Genomic DNA, 18859 nt, shown 5'->3' with positions numbered 1-18859 from the left:
ATAATGCTGAGTGCCCTGCAAACCAAACACGGAACATGCTAACCTTTTTATTTTGCTATGCAAGTAATGTCATGTTATAACTGTGCCACAAATTGGTATACCGAGATGTGATTGCTGAGATTCTACAGCTATTGTGTATCACAGGCAACATTATTTCCTTGCTAATTTATTCAGCTTCTATAGGAATTAAGACACAAATGTGGAAAATCTCTATCTAGCAGAAATGATCACGTGTCATAAATGACATTTTTCCTGCCTCCTGAGTCATACTAATTTATTATTTTGCATATGCACCTACACGTTACTAACTTCATTTACTGGTATTGAATAGAAGATGTTATTCCAACATGAAATATTTTAACAACTAGCTGCAGTCCTTTCACCTTAGATATATTATTTCTGACATGATTTGAGATACATCAAGAATTTATTCAGGTATCTTGTTTCTGTGTCATTTGTCTGCGGATCTCTGTATGATGAATCACATTTCCCTCATCATGCATGACTGATTGCCACATGTGAGTGACAGTAATTCCATCTTGTTTGCGTTTGTGCTGCATGGCAAGTTGTATATGACTGTTATTTGTACTGTAGATTCCAGTATGCATTGAAAACTGACAGCTGACTGCCTTAAGACATTATAAAATGTAGATTTTATTATGAACTTCAAAACCCAACTTTGGGTTTGTTTCGAAATCGTGTTAACTGTCATGCTAAATAAAAAAAAGAAAAATACTCAAAATATTAAATAAAAATGTCACCATGTTACATCATCTTGTTAATATTGATCTAACATATAATAAAAATAATATGAAATAATATACAATAATAAATAGTGCATAGAGTGCAATTATAATATCTAGGGTGCAGAAAAAGAAGGGACTCCAATTAGCATGCAGTAAAGTCAGGAAGTTGTGGGTTGTCTACTGTCATTTATATAACGAGGCATGTTTTTTTTCCCTGTGGCTTGCTTGGCCATGCCTGTATAAGCATGTTTCAAGCTCTGTGACAATATCACCAATACAAAACTGCAGCAGATGTTTCCCAAGGGAATTTTTTGTAAAGTAAGCTACAGAAATGACTTAATGGTAACCTTTATGCCTGTCTCCATTTGAACTCTGCCACAATTTGTGACAGCTGCCATATGCAAAGGGTATCTAGTTCAAATGAATTGTCAACTAGAGTTCTTAGGCCAAGACCAAAAGTCATTTAAAGCTGCCTCTTTTCCATGTCTCTTACGTTATTGGATGAGATAAACTGGTGAAAGAATTACATATACCATCATGATTTTTTGCATCCTTTCTTATGAATGATACGGACAGTTATATCTTCTAAGATGTTATTTGTAGCTTTTAATAAAGAAGTAGTTTGTCTAAGCTGTAAAGATAAGATGTGCTTGTGATGACTATAAAACCTAAAATATAATATATGTACAGCTAAATAATTAAATGATAAGAAAAATTAATACCTCTAGCTCCCTAGCTCCATGTCAAAAGTAATAATTGTGTAAATTGTGAATGAGATATACAAGTATGGCATGTACACTATATATACCTATTCCACAGAAGAAAAACATGGAAAATGCTTGCAAAAAATTTATGGATAAAGGCATATAAGGGATGTTAAAGTGTTGTGTTATTATGTAAACAATATATATATATATATATATATATATATATATATATATATATATATATACACACACACACACACACACACACACACACACACACACACACACACACACACACACACACACACACACACACACACAAACCTGAGAGAAAGAGAGAGAGACAAGTGCATGTGTGTGTGTGTGTGTGTGTGTGTGTGTGTGTGTGTGTGTGTGTGTGTGTGTGCATATATACAGAGATCCAATAAATTAATTCATGCTACAGATATTAACATACATGACCAGAGTTTTTCCTGAAAAGGAAATGCCTTTCAATCCTTTGCATACAAGCAATATCTGTGCATGAACATCTGCATTTTTTCAGTATGAATCCCACATTTCGAAGTGTGTGTGTGTGTGTGTGTGTGTGTGTGTGTGTGTGTGTGTGTGTGTGTGTGTGTGTGTGGTGGCTGTATCTTTTGCAAAGCATTTTAAATAAAATAGTTTCTCTGTAGACTTTAACTAACTGATTATGGTACAAGGATAAATGTTTTAACTGTATCAGTTTTGGTATGAAATTTTCAGTGTAGTCATTTTAGGCGCTATTTTGTCAAACTGTTGCATAATGTTTTGAAATTCCATTGGGAAATGTCATTTGATAGTTATTTTCTCAAAGCTTTTACTGTGGATCAGAGCTCTATGTCAGTTCAGGTGGTGATAATCCATAGACAGTATGTTGAAAATCTGAAATAAATGTGTTTTGTGACGAATAAGTGAATTGATCATTTTAATCAATTGTTTTGTAGGGTCATAACTTTGATTTGTGTGCAATGTTGGTATGACTAGTACTTTTAGGTGCTTTTCTGTCTAAGTTTTATACAATATAGTATGGTTCCTTTTATAAATGTGATCTCATAGCTGTATTTACAAACTGCATTCTGGATCCAAGTCAAACAATTTCAATGTCAACAATTGGGTTGTGGTGGTCTACAGATGGCATGCCAAAATTTGTACTCAAATTGTAAAGCATTTAGTACACTGTAGTGTCATATCTCCCTTCCAAAATATTCCTGTATTAGAAGACTTTCTCTCCTGGATAACTGAAAATACCCCATTGAAACAATTATCCTGTGTGATATTAATATCAACTGGCAAAATGTAATCACTATCTCACCATCAAGGATCATCAACCTTTATGGTATCATCACCAGTTCTACAAGAATGCAAAACAGTAATCACCCAGGAGCTACCCTAGACTGGATCCTGATCTCAGATCCCCACAGATATTCTAATTGCAGTACATTTCCTGATATCTTAAATGACCACCTACCTGCATATACCCTTAGAATCTCCCTTCAAGTACCCAAACCCCGTACCTAGAAAACTTCCAGGAAATTTAAATAACTTTAATCAACAATTGTATAATAACTTCTTAAAAATGTCAACTGGTTTTCATTAAACACATTGCCACTAAATAATGCCATCAGGCAGTTTAACAAACACTTTTTGGACACCCTCAATAGCTTAGTCCCTCTCTGAACAAAAAGAACAAAAACAAGCCATGCACTCTGGCTAACTAAATCCATAAAACCAATACTACTAACCAGAGACTGAGCCTGGAAAGATTGGCATGAGAATAAAAATGACAGAAATCTACTAATATATAAGCAGCTATGAAATAAAGCAAAAAAAATAGTCAATGTTAGCAAGAAAACTACTCCCAACAAATGTCCAGACACACAAATAACCAAAACAAATTCTGGAAATCCATCTCAGCACTCCTTAAACTAGGGTCCACACAAATCCTTCACCTTCCCCAGATAAAACATCATCCCAAATAGGTGACATGTTCAATACCTACTTTGTTGCTAGTATACTTAAACTTGTACCCAATTCTAGTTCCAGTACAGACTCTAGCTCTACAGATAATCTTATTCCCCCCCCTCCCCAAAACATCCAGTAAGTATACTACCACTACTACCCCCCCCTTACCAAGACACTTATACGTCTAGTACTGCATCGCTTCCTTTTTCACTTCAACCCATATCTACTTCATTAATACGTAGGCTTCTTCTCAAACTAAAATCATTTTCCCTCTCTGCTGACAATCTTCCATCAGAATATGTAAAATTTGCTGCCGATGCCCTGTCAGCATTCTGATCAATAGATCCATTATGGAGTCACATGTCCCTAACCTCTGGAAGAAATCTATCATAATCCCCTTAAACAAGGGTGGAAAAAAACAATGAACTAAAATGATTGACCCATCCCCATCTTCTCTTCTCTATACAAATTGTTGGAAAAATGTATGCACATACTTTTCAATAGTTTTATTAATAACCTACACACTACTTCCCTTCAAAACTCACTTATCCAATGCACTGATAATTCCACCATTATCTCCTCCTCAACCAACTTCCAACACCTTTTACATAAAACACAAGACACCTTCACCTCAATCAAATCTTGGCTAAATGGAGCACAATTACTACTCCATCCCAATAAGACAAGCCGTCTGTCACTCTTACCTAAATCACTCTCTTATGATTTCAAAATATACTCACAAAACAACAGGGAGATTGAAACTTTAACTCATGCTAAGCTATTTGGTATCAACTGAGACAATAAACTCACATTTGAAAAACACACACATAAAGTCATTAAAAAAACACATTTCAAATCAGAAATACTATACAGACATAAGCATTAAATGGATAAGCCCACCAAAAACACTTGCCAATACCTTTTTGCTCCCATCCATCCTGTGTGCTGACTCCATTTTCACCATCCTACATATGCCCCTAAAGAATAAGCTTCAGTCTTGCTATTATAAGATAACCATAACTTGAAATAACATTTATCCATCTAGGCAGCATGGCAGACCACTCACCATACGTAAACTTTAGGGTAGCAGCATCCTAATGCTCATTAACCATCCTCAGTACATCCTTAAAACAGTGCAAACACCACCCACTTAAGTGACATACAATGTGAAGGAAAATGAAGAAAGAAGGAATTTAGGAAAGGAGGCAAGGAAAAGGGGAGCCTTCCTTCTATATATGTAGGGGATACCTGTACCTCCAGCCACCATGCTGCCATGTAGTTGCCAAGTCAACTTTCCCAAACACGTACTATGACCTAACTAATATGCATGTCAAAAACAACAACATTGAGCATTAAAAAGTGTTAAACCTATGTCATTCAAATGGACCCCACTGTTGTGAAACCGCACTACGTCACTGTCCTCAAAAGCTGCAGTGCTTCAGAACAGAAACTCTAATTCTGCATTTACCATAGCTACTCTATGATTGATAAAATTACTACTAGTTTCCAAGGAACTAGACTTAACTGGCATCTTCCAAATTAGTGTGGGGATTATTGCTGACCAAACCAAAAGTGTACGAGAGGATTGCTGGATGACCAATAATATGTGCCTGATAATCAAGGAAAGTAGCTTCATCTTTGTGGTATTCTTATGTCATTCTCCCTTAAATATATGACTGCAAAGTCAGTCTGCTCTAACATCATCTAAAGCAGATATAGATTGAAAACATTTGTCCATGTGATCCTAGAAACCCAGGCTTGCTGAGTCCCTATAAAACCTATAGGACATTCACCCCAGGGATCACTTATGTGGCCTGCTCGACAGGGGCACAGGAAAGTAACTTTCTTGGGTGGTGAAAGCCAGGGTACTTTTTTGGCTAGGCTTATATAGGCCCTAGGGCCAATAGCCCAGTACCTACCTATGAACCTATGAACCGCGCTACCCCCACAGATAATTTATTTATTTATTTATTTATATTTGTTGACTGGGAGTGTCCGACTGGATGTAGGTCCATTTTCAGCGGAGGCCCGGGGAGAAAAGCTCCACAGTTAAAATAAACAGACAGTAGTTACATTGGATTTCATAACGATTAACAATTTACATAGCAATTACTTACAACATATTTACAGATGAAGAACATAGTACATCAGTAGATAACTAGAATCTTTACCTGTGAAGTACATAACAGACATTAACAAATGTTACAATATGAAGTTCCTCCTGTATAATAAGTACTAGGCTTATGAGCATCTGAGCTTGCTATAATCAAGGTAGTTAGTGGAGTGGAAAGAAAGGTAGTGGTTGGATGGGGTAGGTGATATTAGAGTGGGAGTTGCAAGAGCATAGCCAGCATGTTTTTAGGTGCGCTTTTAGTAAAGTTTTGACGTGGGTGCATGATGGTATGCAGGTAATTGTGGGTGGGAGGGAGTTCCATAATTTGGCTATGGCGCAAGGGAATAGTGCTTCACCAGCAGAGTTATTGGCTTTAGTGATCTGCAAGTGACTCAGCATAGTAAGTGCTGCCTATTTGTGGACATCACCACTTCCCTGCCTTTACTTCCTTGGTCTCTCTTTGATCTTCTTAACCACACAAATTCTCCAGTCGATGTCATTCTCACATCCTGCCATCTCAATTTCCACAGAATTTCATTCACCCAAAATGGACCCTCGTATACAAAAACTGATAAAGTTGCCCAAAATACAATGTCAAAATAAGAATGGACACTACTCTGCAAACCTGTCAAAAGCATGGGAAACATGTGTTTACCTAAAGGGAGCCTGCTATCTAGCTCCCTAAACTGTACCCTCTCCCATACCTCAGCTTCCTCAAAATGAGTGGCATCTTTGTGAGATCTTTAATTCTTGAAAATGTCACCAGATACCATAGGCCAAAACATGTACTGTGATTGTGCTAACTGTTTCCCCAGCTTTCTACCTATAAATCAAATACCTGGTTACCAACTGCATAGACCACTGTCTTTCTTTCAGTGGCAAACTCATGATGCAATTCCTGAAGGCAAAAAAAGCAGCAACATAAGAATGCCTGTTTGTCTCAAACCTGACTGTTGTAACAACCAGCTTGCCACACCTATGCAACTACTCATAGTTCCACAGGTACTACTCTCCGTCTCATCTGAACTGTGGGTGTTGGCCTCCAAAATTTGTAAACTGAAAACAGAATTGGCTGTCAGACAAAATGTTACACACTGACCTGGGCTATGATTTGCTGAAAAGGATAAGGATACTTTTCAAACCGCGCTACACGATTTTCCATAACAACCCTTGTACTAACCTAAACCACGCTACACAATTTTCCTTAACAACCCTTGTACTAACCTAAACCATGCTACACGATTTTCCTTAACAACCCTTGTACTAACCTAAACCATGCTACACGATTTTCCTTAACAACCCTTGTACTAACCTAAACCGTGCTACACGATTTTCCTTAACAACCCTTGTACTAACCTAAACCGCGCTACATGATTTTCCTTAACATCCCTTGTACTAACCTAAACCTTGCTATTTTCTATGCAAAGACCTGAACCCCCGCCAATAGTCTGAGTGAAAAATACATTCTTGTTTTGAAAATATTCCTGCCACACTGCCACTGAGGCTCAAATTGGCATGAGTTCCAAAAAGATGATGTCCTTTTTCCATTCATCTGACCATTCATTCGGCCATCCCTTAAACAAACCATCTTTCATTGAAGGATGGGGATTTGAGTACAATTTTAAGTAAGTACCTTATTATGTCAAACAAATGGGGAAAAAGTTTAAAGGACATACTTGTTCATGGAAATTTTGTCTTACCAAAAAGTAACATAAGTTTTTGTCTAACATCTATGGGCATTTATAAATGCAACAGTTATTCTATTTACAAATATATAATATGTTCCTTTGAATATGTGGATAAAATCAAACATGTACCAAAGGGACACTTTTCATGTAACAGCAAGGGGGTTATTTATGCTTTAAGATGCCCGTGTGGTTTCTTTTATATTGGTGAAACAAAAATAATTTTTAAAGCGAGGTTAATGGAACATATCAGAGACATAAAAAATCAAAAGGAAGACAAGATTTTGGCATGTCGTTTTAGAGATATACATGGCAGTGATTTTTCTATCCTTCAAGGTTGTATTTTAGAGCAAGTATTTGCTGAAAATGATGAATTCTTTTGAAAGAAAAACTGTTATACAAAGACTTTGGGCCAGATTCAGGAAGCCTCCGTGTAAGAGTTATAACTCTTACACGGAGGCTGAATACAGTGTGATGTCAGCATGTCATGCATATGCATGAGGTGCATGAGGCATGCTGAATCACACTGTAACTCTTACACGGTCCATGTAAGAGAGTAGGGGGCGTGTCCGTAGGCTAAGCTCTGCATGCGGACACGCCCCCGTAAGTGTAGAATGGCTGAAAGTAAACAGCCACGAGAGAGGCCATGGAAATGTAAACAAACACACTACACAACACATTCCCCCACAGACCATCAGTGTACAAAGTGAACAGAGGCTATAAAATGAAAATAAAAACTGTTTTATTTTTTTTAACCCCCGTAAATGTGTGCTACTGTGTGCGCTCGTGTGCGCGGGTGTGCTACTAGCGCAACTGCAGTTAGCAATCAGTGGAAAAGGATATGAGAACTAAATATGCAAAGTAAGCCAAGAAGAAATAGCTTAGCGGTAGAGTTGCCGGCTTAAGAGTAGGCAGGCAGGGTTCAAGCCCACACCACAACCTTTTTTTTTTGTCGTAAATAAGCACTAAACAAGCCCCTGACAGTATTGTCCAAATGTAAAAGTATACCCTTTTGTAAAATGGAATGAAATGGAGCATATATATTGAAGTAATACAATAATAAAAATAATTAGAAATGTACTGAAAGCTAAGCTGCTGTGAGACAGAGTGCCCGTAGCTGCATAGTGTTTAAAAAGCTGCAAACTGTATGCCCGTTGCTAAGCACTGGTTTAACAGGCTGAAACTGTTTGCAACTAGCTGTGCTCAGCTTAACATGTGTGTCACTAGCTAATTAAGGTTTATCCCAGCGCACACCGTTTGCGCGCCGCTCCCACAAGCTAACTGCCAGTGCGCATGCATTAGTTCCGCGCAAACAAGCGCAGATCTGCTTTTAAGTGCTTAAAAGTGCTTATGGCATGTTTGATTGACAGGTCCTCAACTCATTTCTGTCAGGAAAATTAAAAATCAGTGGTTAGATTCGAACCCAGGATACCATGCACTAGAGTCAAGGTACTAAACCACTAAGCCATGACAGCAATACCTAGAAATGCAGAAATAGCATATATATGGGATAAAATACAGAATGGAGCATGATAAAGCATTTTCAGTGAAGTAGATACAATTCCAAAACGGCCAATCAGAGAAATGTGCGGGAAAAGTGGCATATATAAGCCCCATAGGCGGGAATACACACTATAACCGATTGTAGAACAGACCTGCAGTCAGAATGAGTGGAGTAGGTGAGGGACGTTGCTTTTGAGCACAGCGTTGGGGCGTTGAGGAGTCCAGATACATGGTCTGGCTCCTTGTCCATCATCACGAGGCCCAACTCATGCAGGGCCAGGTCTCATGGGGAGCGTACAGGGCGGAGGCATGGGACCAGTTGGCTCGTGATCTGACCAGTGCTACTGGCATTCCACGCACTGGTGAGCAGGTCCGTCACCACCATGTGGACCTGAAGCGGCGTAAGCAAGACCAGTTGACCCAATGGATCCAGGAGTCCCGGGATATGCCCAATGCCCCACTACTGAGTAAGTTACATTTTACTCATGTATGTAAGGATTTCAACTAGCTGATACCATGGAGATGTGTAGTCCAATATTACTTCCTTTGTATTACAGCTGCAGGTGTCCACTCTGCGAACCGTGAGATGCATGACCGTAGGCTGGCGTGGCTGTGCCACCATGCAGGTTAGTAACCCCATCTAGTACTTGTAAATAAATATTATAGTGTAGCATGTATCAGAACACTGCAGTGTATTGATTAAAAGTAATCTAATGTGCAAGCAAGAATTGAAAGTTTGCAGGTATGGCTGCAACAAGTTCATCAGTATGCAAGTGTGACTGGAAAAATAATTTATAGAAATAAATAGTGCTGTAATACAGATGTCCCACCATTAATTAAATGTAGTATAACCTGCAGTAGTCTCCAGAGTACAGCTTCAGAATCTGAGGTAGTCACATGTGTGATTTATCCCCTGTTGAAATGCTGAATCATGACAGAAGTGAGGCTGTTGGAAAGTGTTTGAATCACCACAGGTCTAATATGTGAACAAAGCCTAGAAGTACCAGCCTGAACTGTGAAGTTGCAGGATGTGTGAGAGTGACAGAAAGGGTCATGTATTAATAAATAAAGTAGTAATAACCCCTGAATATATTAGCCCCAGTGTGTTTCCACAGAACTAAATGCATGTGTGAAGTACAAATTAACATCCCAAACTGATTTCAGTGTGTCTGAATCTGGAATGTCAAGGCCAAAATCTGTATATGGTGATAACAGTAAACAATTTGCAGATAGAATGAATGATTATCTGACAGACTAAACAGCCATAGTTGTCCCCTGTCCTGTCATCAAAGTGTAGCAGGATGATGTATCTGATCAAATTAAAAATAAGTAGGATAGTGATGTATTTGTAACAGGTGTAGCATGACAGTCAAATAAAATTCATTTTGAAACATCAGCCTCAACTTAATTGTGTACCTATTACAAATGTATATCAATGTGTAACTTATGAATGTGTCATCACTTTCTATCTCCACCCAACCATATAATTCCATATAACAACACCCAATAACTATTGGTATGTGAACATTTCATTAACCATGGACATTTGTCTGTTTCAAAAATATATGCATGTCTGTTCGTGCATGTGCCCTGTTCATACCTGCAAATCTGATGGCCTGTTGCCATTAATCAACCCTGCATGTTGTTTGATTGTGTATTTCCGTTCAAATAATGCATGTGATATTGATATGCCCCTTGTTCAATGGTGTTAATATCTGGGTGTTTGTTTAATGGGAATACCAATGCATGCTGTTACAACTAATCTGAATGGAATAATATGCCACTAACCCAAACTAACATAACTACTCACAAACCTAGAACGCTTGGGAAGGCAGGTCCCAGCGGACCCACCTCTACCACCTCAGCTGGCGATTGCACCTGGCACTAGTGCCCAGGCCGGACCCTCCTCCGGTGGCCCTGTGCCACCTTCGGGTGGAAGCGCTGCAGGGGATGGGGCCCGTCCCCCCTCTGCAAGCGTGGCCGGAGGAGTTCGTCCACTCACCCTCCAAGGTGTCTGGTCTGTGGTGCGAATGGAGATCCAAGACTCCGTTCTTGGGCCCCTATGCCAGCTCGAGGCTCGTGTGGCACAGCTAACGGCCCCGGCCGTTGCCCCGCCTACACAGCCCCCAGCACAGCCCCGTCCTGGGCTGTGAAGGAACAGTCGCACCAAAGCACACCAACAAACCAGGAAGTAAAGCAAGCTGAAAAGACCGGCTGAACAAAACGGAACTTCTGTACCAGTTCAAAAGTAATTTAAAAATTTATTCTCCAAATCCACTTGCACACTGGCAGCAATAAAAGCAAGGATAAACCAAGTAACGTGAAGCGCTACATGCGCTTTTCGTTCCACAAAATAGTTGAACTTCATCAGACAAAAATTCTTCATTACAATACAACTTTTAAATCCATCCATATGTTTGCAATTAGCATAATTAATTTGCCATTAGAATTTTAAAGTGCTAGTACTGCAATTAAAATACTATATATTGCAAGTCCTGGGGACCGAATGGGTTGTGGATTTTATCAGGTCAAAAGGGGCTGATAATAATGAATGTCTACTGATTGAACAACTCTTAGATATTATTTTGAGAAACAACTTTGTGTCATTTGAAGGAAAGTTATTTGTGCAGGAAATTGGAGTGGCAATGGGCTCACCTCTAGGGTCTAGTTTTGCGAACTTGGTTCTAGCCCATTGGGAGAACAACATTATTTTTAGCAGTCACTGGAAAGAAATGTGTTATAGTTACAGACAATTCTTGGACGATATATTTATCTTATTTAAAGGTAATAAAAATGAAGCAGGCCAGTTTGTAGAATTTTTAAACTCAACAACATCTTTCTTGAAATTTACTTACAACTTTCAAGAAAGCTCTACTAACTTTTTGGATGTAGAAATGAAAAAAGACAAGGGTAGATTCATAGCAAAAATCTTTAGGAAGGCCACTTACTCTAATAGCTTTCTTCACTTTACCAGTATGCATCCGCCGTTCCAGAAAAAAGCTGTCGTAAAAGGACAACTGGTTAGGGCGGCGAGGATGATCACACTGGAGAGTGAATTTGAAGATGAATGTGACCTATTATACAAAATGTTTATAAAGAGGGCCTACCCTAGGTCATTTCTTGACAATATCTTCCAGGAAGTGAAGGAAAAAAGAAGAACAGGGTTTTACTCACCACTTCTGAAGGATGGCAGAGGTGGAAGTAAATCTAGTCTTAATGAAATTGTAGATCAAGTTTCTACAGCTAACATTCAACATGAACCCTCAGAAAAAACTCTATTTGAGAGTACTTTGACAGACAAAGGCGGGCATAGTAACTTTTCAATTGCTTTTACATTTACATACTGTTTAGAAGCAATTGATATAGGGAAAATAGTAAGGAAATACTGGTGTTACCTCTCACTGGACAAAAATGTTTCTAAAATACTGAATTTTAACCCTGTAATAACATATCGGAGAGGTACAAACATGAAAAAACTATTGGAAATTAAAATTGACAAACCAAGAATGGGAGGGGGAAACTAAGAAATGTGGCTCATGTAAATACTGCAAGCACATTTCAACATCAAACTCATTCACAATAAGATCAGTAGTTTATCATGTAAAGGGGTTGTTTAGCTGTAATTCTAAAGGCATAGTCTACCTGGCACAATGTATACTATGTCCGTCTTTCTATGTTGGTAAGACGGACAGACGATTGCGTGATCGAATATATGAACATTTATACGCAATCACAAAGTCCAAAGAAGAAAATGCCTTAGCTAGACATGTTAGTAACAACCATGGTCATTCCTTCTCCTTTATGATTATTGACGGAGTAAACAAACAATACTCAGATACTAACTGTGCCAATGAAAACTTTTTAAAGTTGGAATTAGAGAAAAAAGAACTTGCTTGGCAGCTACGGTTAGCAGCATGTAGAGAGCCAGGAATCAATGAGTCATGCTCTATAGCATGTATTTTGAAACTTAAAAATCTTATGAGATAGTATTTAGGCTAAATGTCAATATACAGAATTTTTTTAGTTTCAAAAAACACAATAGCTATGATGAATTTTATTCAGAATATAAGTTTTATATTCTAGAGGTTGATCTAGAAATGTATTGTTAACACTGTCTTCAGTTAAATAAGCTTAGATATAGCTAATTTTAAAGAAAGGTTAGTTACATATATATTACTTTCTATAAATTATAAAACATTTTGTAGTTTTTAACAGAATGTGGACAGTTTAAGAAACGCTATAAAAATTATTTTTAATACATCTATACTTAGAGTAGGGACTTATTAGATAGTCGATACTTAGGTGTACTTTAAAATTATGTATTTGTATAATAACATTTTACACAATATTGTATTAAATAGGGTACATTGAACTAACATAATTAGCCAGAACCTTGTGTTATGATTTTATTCTAAACAATTTTGTATAAACTTGCAATATATAGTATTTTAATTGCAGTACTAGCACTTTAAAATTCTAATGGCAAATTAATTATGCTAATTGCAAACATATGGATGGATTTAAAAGTTGTATTGTAACGAAGAATTTTTGTCTAATGAAGTTCAACTATTTTGTGGAACGAAAAGCGCATGTAGCGCTTCACGTTACTTGGTTTATCCTTGCTTTTATTGCTGCCAGTGTGCAAGTGGATTTGGAGAATAAATTTTTAAACTACTTTTGAACTGGTACAGAAGTTCCATTTTGTTCAGCCGGTCTTTTCAGCTTGCTTTACTTCCTGTGAAGGAACAGTGGCAACTGCCTATGGGTGGGGATATCAGTTCCACTGTTGCCATCTGTGGGCTCATGCGTCTCGGATATCCCAACCTCCGTCCCCGTCAATTGTGTAACCCCCCACGTGTGTCATACACCACCCCTGTATGCGTCTTGTCTGTCTTGTCTGTTAACCTACCCAACCTACCTCCCCAGCTATACTGACTTCCTTCACCTGACATACCACTCTCGCCTGAAAAAAAAAAAAAGGGCACTCTGTACCCACAAAAAAATTACGCCCCATACATAGCTGTCCATGTCGCACACATGTCCGCTTGACATTGAAACTTAATTACAATTGGTCTTAACCAAGAACCAATGCTCACCGACAAAAGACTAATGGAAGAGAAAGCACTCAGCCGAAGTGGAGGTACTATACCATAACGATGCTTCAACCACAAAGGAGATAAAATGTAATGATGCAAGGCCAATAAACGCTCCAATGTATGCACCAGATAGGTTTTATTTGCAAAAACACAGAGAAACACTTGCGTCGACCTAGGTTTCATCCGTCTCCACGGACTTCTTCAGAACACAATTACTAACAAAAAACTAGCCGCTTAAGTAACCAAACTAATTAACCAATCAATTAACATAATTATATAACGTGGTTAATTGAAACATTGTTTAAAATTGAAACCAAGGTTGAAAAAGACATAAAACAACATTATGTTCCCTCCATACAATGAATTAAAAACATTTAATAAGTAATGCAAAACTTTATATACAAATGTAAAACATGAACTCTGATTTTATGTAAATGAAAAAAAAAACCCTATATATATACATATGTAGTGCATTTTATATAATAATGTGTAAGTAACTAACTAATGCCCAATAAAATGATATATATATGTGTGAAAGTGGATGTGAATACAAAATGTAAAATGTAAATTGTTTAATACTTATACCGTGTATGAAAATCATTTAAATGTGTATAAAGTATATATTACACAATAATGGTAATATGTTAGTGTAATAAAATGTATATATCTCTAATTGATGCATTTTGTGCAATATAATCAATAAATTCAATAAATTTCAAATATGTTAAAAATATGTAATATATATACGTTTTGACATTTTAAAAAAAATAATATTTTTGATTGTAAATATATATTGTTTATTTTGAATAATTTAAATAATTTAAGCATTTTAAAAAAGTTAAAGTATTAAAAAGTTAAGATGTTAAAATATTGTATTATTGAAATAATTAAATTGTTGAAATATTGAATTAAATTGTAAATTTGTTGAAAAAATTATTAAATTATTAAATATATGACATATGTGTACCAAGGTGTATATAATACATTATGATTTCTATAATGGATGACAAATATTGACGTAAACCATATTAGTTACCTTTAATACTATGTAGCCATAAAATGGGCTTTATGCTAATATATTCATTCAACCCAGGGTACTGGTGGGCATTCAATAAAATCTGCATCCTTAATTCTATTATGTCCAGATTGTATTTAGTAATTTTACCTTGTTGGTCCATTTTCAGATGTAATATTCCAAAAAACTTAAACTGGTGATTGTTAAATTGATGTATATGTCTAGCTAAGGCATTGGTTAACTTATTATTTTTAATAAAAGTCAAATACCATATACGCTGTTCCCTATGGCAATAAAACGTCTTGTAACTTCCAGTAATCAATAAACCAAAATGAAACGTAGCAGGCACTTCTTAATCTTCCATAAAACTTTTATTGACAAGAAACACAGTGAGCGCTTTCGCCGATAGGCTTCATCAGACTTATGTTACTTAACAGCCTTTCAGACATTTAAAAAGCCCTCCTTTGAACATGATTGGTTGTTCAAATCGAGTTTTAAAATGCAAAATTATTTAAAGTGTTCGGTGCATATGATTCAATACCTTCTTATTAAAAACAAATACAGTGATACACATAAATTAGAATGCTATACATCAGCAGAGTCATATACTGGGTGCTGTCTCATAGAATGGGGCTGGAATGGTTAGAAGAGCAGTTATTTCATACGAATTTATATGACCAAAATAAAATTAACGTACTAACAAAATTAATGGATATTGTATTAAAAAATAATTTTTTATTCTTTGAAGGGGCCTATTATAAACAAAAGAGTGGGGTAGCCATGGGGGCAGCTTGTGCCCCCAGTTTTGCACATTTTGTACTGACCTATTAGGAGCTCAACTATGTGTTCAATACTGAGTTTTTTACACATGTTAAATTTTATGGCCGTTTTTTAGATGATTTATTTATTATTTGGAACGGTGAACAGGCAGAATTAAAAGCCTTCTTAGAGTATCTGGATAGTAGTGTTTGGTTCTTGAAGTTTACACACACTGTTAGTCAGGACAGTATTAGTTATTTGGACATTAAGTTATCTTTTGACAAAAGTAAAAACAAGTTAACATCCAACATATATAGAAAATCCACCTTCTCAAATTCTTATTTACGTTATGACAGCTGGCACCCTTACCACCAGAAAAAAGCTGTGGTAAAAGGCCAGTTGGTGAGGGCAGCCAGAATGGTTAGTGAGGAGGTGGACTTTCAAAATGAATTACAGTTCATTATAACACTCTTTTTGAACAGGGGTTACCCCATGGAATTTTGTAATAGTATTGCTGATGAGGTCAAAAACAAAAGGGAGAACGTTTTTTACAAAGCTTTATTAAATGATAATGAGTGTTTGTTTGACCCTGGTAATAAAATTCAACACATTGGTAATAGGGGATCTATATGTAACAGTATACCTTTATTTATTACTACTTTTAATGATACCTTTGGGGTCATTATATAGGTTCATAGGTTCATACTAGGCTATCTGCCCGAGGGCATTTACAAGCCTAGCCCATAGTTTTGTGGCTTACACCACCCCTTTAGTATGGGGAACTATACCCATTATTTTGCTGTGCCTCTGTCGAGCAGTGACACTGAGGTAATCCCTGGGGTATATCTGTGATCTCTCATCCATTGGTCAAGATTTCTCTTGAACAAGGCCAGTGAGGTGCTCTGCCTCACATATACCGGGATTTTGTTCCACAGCATAGGGAGTCTTTGGGTGATGAATCTATCCCTCCAGCACGTCCTGTTAATAGCCGTGTTGAGGTTTAAATCTCCCGCCCTTGTGGCTCTGACAGATCTAGATTTTTTGAGGTGAAGCATATTCATCAAATCTGGGTTTGACATGGCCTTGTATGTTAGGCAAAGGTCACCTCTGAGCAGCGGTGGCGACTGAATAGAGCTGGAGTTCTTTCAGTCGGGCAGCATAGGACAGATGTTTGAGACCCTTTATCCTTTTGGTGAGGAACTTTTGCGGCCTCTCCAGCTGCTGCAAGTGTCGGGTCAGATACATTCCGAATGGGGCATTGTACTCAATCATTGGTCTGATGAGTGATGAGTATAGGGAGACTATGACCTCCCTTGATCTAGATGAGAATCCCTTCATGATAAGGTGGGCAATGTAGAAGGTCTTCCTAACTACTTTAGTTACATGGGTGTCGAATGACAGACTACTATCAACCTGGGTCCCCAGGTCCCTGATAACTTCTTCTGTGCTCAGTGGATTGCCACCTATTTGGTAGCTAGGGGTAACCTTGTTTTCCCGAAGGGTATGACTATGCATTTTTGGCATTTAACTTTAGGCCATGGCTCTGGCACCAGTTATCCGTTTCTGTGAGACCCTTCTGAAGGATATCTGTGTCAGATGTGTTTTCTACTATGGCCCAGTTTGCAGTCATCTGCAAACTTTGTCAGCCATAACCCTCCTGTGTTTGCTTGTACTTGAAAAGTAGATGCCAAACAAGAGTGGGCCCAGGACTGAGCCCTGTGGTACACCACTTGTGACAGGCTTTGAGTCTGACATGGTGCCAGCAACTCTGACCCTGTGGGTTCTGTCACTCAGCCAGTTTGCAACCCATCTTGTGATGTATGGGTTAACATTTAAGCTGATGAGTTTTTCAATGATACCCGAGTGGGGTATTGTATCGAAGGCCTTCGCCAGATCGAGGTAGGCTGTATGGACTGCCTTTCCCTCATCAATGGCTTTGGTGACTGTTTGAAAAAGTCAACCAAGTTTAGAAGGCATGATCTGCCTTTGACAAAGCCAAACTGGGATGGATCCAAAGTCTGCAAATTCCCTATGTCTTTATTTATGAGGTCCATTATGATCCTCTCCATGGCTTTGCAGATAAGGCTTGTCAAGCTAATGGGCCGGTAATTTCCAGGGTCGGTGGAGGCACCGCCTTTGTGAAGTGGGACCACAGTTGCAGTGCGCCACTCCTGGAGTGCGTATCCAGAGGTAAGACTATGATTAAACAGCTGTCCTAGCTGTGGGTTTAATTCCTCGTTGAGTTCGTGGAGCACACATTACTTATTAAATGTTTTTAATTCATTGTATGGAGGGAACATAATGATGTTTTATGTCTTTTTCAACCTTGGTTTCAATTTTAAACAATGTTTCAATTAACCACGTTATATAATTATGTTAATTGATTGGTTAATTAGTTTGGTTACTTAAGCGGCTAGTTTTTTGTTAGTAATTGTGTTCTGAAGAAGTCCGTGGAGACGGACGAAACCTAGGTCGACGCAAGTGTTTCTCTGTGTTTTTGCAAATAAAACCTATCTGGTGCATTCATTGGAGCGTTTATGGTCTTGCATCATTACATTTTATCTCCTTTGTGGTTGAAGCATCGTTATGGTATAGCACCTCCACTTCGGCTGGGTGCTTTCTCTTCCATTAGTCTTTTGTTAATTACAATTGGCTCTACAACAAACATTAATGTTGTCCTGACACCTCTCTCAGGGGTGGAAGGTTTCAAATGTCTCACCAAAATACATGGAAATGCACAGCTGTTGCTGCTAAAGACATGGGCATCTATGGGCCTTACCTACATCCTTCCTGCAAATCCCACGCTTGTTTCCCTACTGTCTTACCCTCTTTGTGACCCCTTTTTCACTACTTTCCTGTCACCCCTTTTTCTTTTATTTCAAAGAAATTAGCGCGGGTGTGCGCCTGTGTTAGCGGAGCTCAACGCCAGTGCGCATGCGTGAGCTCCCCGCAAACGAGCACACACCTGGTTTTAAGTGCTTAAAAGTGCCTTTGTGGCACTTTGATTGACAGGTCCTGTACTCATTTTGAAAGTCTGGAAAGAAAAATAAATTCCTACTGCCAGTCTCGAACCCAGGACCTTGGTAGCACTAGTCTGTATGACCTACCACTAAGCCATGACTGCCATACAAGAGCATATTGCTAAAATAAATATAACATGTAATAGTAGGAATCAATATAAAGGCAATATAGGAGGTGTACTACCCAATACATCTCAGGTAGAGTTTTAATGTCCGAATTACTGGATTCCCA

Source organism: Protopterus annectens, chromosome 6.part0 (genome assembly GCF_019279795.1).
Source record: "Protopterus annectens isolate FY-2018-M chromosome 6.part0, PAN1.0, whole genome shotgun sequence".
NCBI classification, from domain to species: Eukaryota; Metazoa; Chordata; order Ceratodontiformes; family Protopteridae; genus Protopterus; species Protopterus annectens.
This window is presented reverse-complemented; position numbering follows the sequence as displayed.